Here is a 3,718-nt window from a genome sequence, read left to right on the forward strand (position 1 = left end):
TATATATATATATATATATATATATATATATTACGTTTTAGCAAATCAGTAATGAATTCATATGATTTCAAATTGCATGAATTTATATGAAAATGCCAACTCATAAATAGTTGATATTAGATATTTAATTGTGCTTTTACATTCAAATCACATATGCTCTCATCTTACGCTCACTTAAAGTTATTTTTTTTTAAACGATAATAATTTAATAATACTGTTATATATAATCTTTTGAAAATCTCAAAATGACTATTTATTTTCATACTGCACATACTATCACAGTATATATCAGAATTATGTTAGCCTAAATTTATTTTTAATTTATTTAGACAACATAGTTTAGAATTTTAATTTTGGATTTAATATCGGTCATTTGTCATAACTTAAAAATATTTACTAGCTTATTAAGATTTGCCAAGAATTTTAATATTGGCACATCCCATTTAGACTATAATCTTGCTGACTATCTTTTGGAACATCATTCACTTTTGGGAGTGAGCCTTGATGCTTTTAAATGCTTTGCAGGTACTACACTGGGAGAAAAATTAATTAATGAAAAAATAGTGCAGACAATTTTCACAAAATAGCAAATTTATATATATATATATAAATTTGCTATGTTATTTTACACTCTTTTTCTTTCAGTAACAAGAAATTACCAAAAAGTCGACACTTGTTTTATAGGTTGTTCTTTTTACTATTTTTTGGGGGGTATAATGTATCATGTACTGTGAAATTTTTGAAGTACCTTGGAGTAATATATAAAAACCATGAAAATGGTAATCATTTAGTTTCTTTCTTTCTTTCTTTCTTTCTTTCTTTCTTTCTTTCTGTCTACATAGAGACTTTATTTCAAGTGTTTCTAATAGGATTGGGTTTCCATTTGCCCTATACTGGCTGCATGTTTGAGAGTCTTGTTCTTTGATAGGGAACTGCGTGACAAAAACAGTGCATGATTATTTTTCCCCCTGAATGTTGTTTTTCCTGCTTGATCAGAGGGGAGAATTGGGTGCATGGAGCTGTCACTCAGAGCGAGTGTCTTTCTCAGACAGGCTGGAACAGAGGGCTGGAGGGGTGGATGAGAATAACAGGGCCTATTAATTTCACCGTTTGGATTTTAGACAAACATTGGTCAAGCTCCAGCAGCCTCAATCTCTCCTTGTCATTCAACCGGGCCTCCATCGGAGCCATAGCACACACACACACACGCACACGCGCACACACACACACACACACACACACGCAGACACACACACTAGGATAGGGATGTATAAAGGTATATACACCATTATACTGCTACGCACACTGCTGTATTTTTGTGTGGTTATCATTGGGACATAAATATGGCAACTTTTATTACATTGGTTTTTGTACATACTGAAGCAGGCACTAAAAGGTTAATACATATTTTCATTTAATAATATCAGTGGTGGACTATATTTTAGGTACTTCCGTGTATTTTTCAAGTATCTGTACTTTATCTGAGTATATTTATAGTTGACTACATTCCAAAACATTATATCATACTTTTAACTACATTTCATAAAAATATGTTGTTCCTCGTTATTTTGAACTGAAAAAATTGCCACCCGCTCCGAGGCACAATAGCAATGTCTCATGCGTGAATGAGCTACCTGTTGAACTGTTCTGCACTTTTCCTTCATTCGTGAATTGGACTGATCCAATAGCAGCTGTTCTTGAGTGAAACATTCTCTGATGTCTCCAGTTAACAATTCATTGAACTCACATGACTCAAAATGAACCAAGAACTGGGATATTTTTGCAGCTTCAATGTGTGCACAACTGAAGGTGTGAAAATAAAATGACTAAATCTGATCATTGTAAATGAAAATCTATACTATTGTAATACTACTGATAATATAATTTTATTACAATCTGGAATACCACAAACACAAAGCAGAAAGATACTGTGCTCCTGTACTCTATATCAGCACTCTTGAAATTGAAATTAAAGGACAAGAAATAACTATGAAATGACCATACTGTGGTATTTGTCTTAAGTCATATCACTCTGACTCCTAGCCAAAATAGTTCAAAATTGTGAAGAGTAGTGGGGCAGCCATCTGCTACACTCCAACAGTCTTCATCACCTCAGCTGGGTTATAGAGAGGATTGTCTGGACTTATTCAGTTTGTCCCTTTGTCCCTAAGTACAGAAATGTGAAATATCCAGGTAATGGCCATATTGATCTCGCACATATGAAGGCTATGGTATATCAAAGCGTTGTGGCTGAGGAATGTGATACAAAGGAATAAATTATTGTGATCTCTCCGGCTCTCCAGCCATGAGGATCCATTCTGTCTCTCTTCACTGGAGTACAGGCCATTCACCAACAAGGTCAAGCATCTCTTCCTTCTTCTGTAGCTGTTCTTCACATTCAACATCAATGATGAATTGACACATTCACAGTTGCCCTCAAGACCCTTATGAAGAATGTTAATTAAACACACTTTTGAATGGACTTTTTTAAGGAATAGGCCATCTGAAAATGAAAATTCTGACATTATTTACTCACCTTCATGTTGTTCCAAACCTGTATGACAGGGCAGAAGTCTAACAGTCTGCCCAAGCTGTTCATTTGAGATCTATCTATCTATCTATCTATCTATCTATCCATCCGTCCGTCCGTCCGTCCGTCTGTCATGTAATATATTCATATATATGTATATGATAGGCTACATTTTAAAGATAGTAATATTCTATATATGGGTACACACACACACACACACATATCACGGCCAGACAGGGACAAAGCATCCGTCATATTAGGAGGAGAACTTTAATGCCTATTACACTGGAGAGAACGGATATGGATGGTAAACCCAACCAGTACGGACAGATCAAGCTGGATGGTGAGATGGAGATGACTGGCCTTCAAAACAAGGAGTAAAACATCCACTGACAATCTTGTTTTCCTCGACCACCTCATTTAAAAAGCTTAGACACAGACTTTTAAAGAAGATTGAAAGAAAGTGGCATTAGAGGATTTTAAGGATATAAACTTTTTTGACAATTCAACGCATGAAGTCAGCTTCATACAGCATATGTGTGTTTGTGTCTCATTGTTTCTGTGTTTCTTGTTGGACATCAGACTGAAACACCGCTGTTCCTTTTATAACCTGCTTCCATTCTTGGCCGGTTGAGGTTTTTAACACGTTCATGAATGCATACTTTACCCCTGCAGGTGTTTCTGAGTGATGCATCGTTTAAGGAGCTCTTGCATATGCAAATCTCTCAGAGGCTGATTATGTTTGATGGAGCAGATGTCCTTACTCTGCTTACAGACCTCCTGGGGTCGTGTGTGTATGTGGGTCTGGCAGGTACCTCTCAGCCCTGTTCACTGCAGATTGGTTTATTGTGTTGTAAAGAAAGGGGCATTTGTTCAGGGTACAATTACCTCTCACAAAACAAAGAGTACACAATAATTTTAACACAGTCAGCCTTCATTCAGTTTTCAAATATTGCAAAAAAGTCAAGCAAAAATAACTATGTTTTTTGGACATAGTAGCATAGTAATATATATATATATATATATATATGAATATGATAATCAATAAATGGTATATACCTTCTCCTCTGAAGCATTTATTATAAACGAATGAAGCACCTGGGATCTAGTACAAAACAGCCATCTAGTACAAAAAAATATAAATAATAATAAATAAATATTAATAATAATTATATATATATATATATA

This window comes from Sinocyclocheilus rhinocerous, unplaced genomic scaffold (genome assembly GCF_001515625.1).
Source record: "Sinocyclocheilus rhinocerous isolate Xijiao unplaced genomic scaffold, SAMN03320098_v1.1 scaffold1193, whole genome shotgun sequence".
NCBI classification, from domain to species: Eukaryota; Metazoa; Chordata; class Actinopteri; order Cypriniformes; family Cyprinidae; genus Sinocyclocheilus; species Sinocyclocheilus rhinocerous.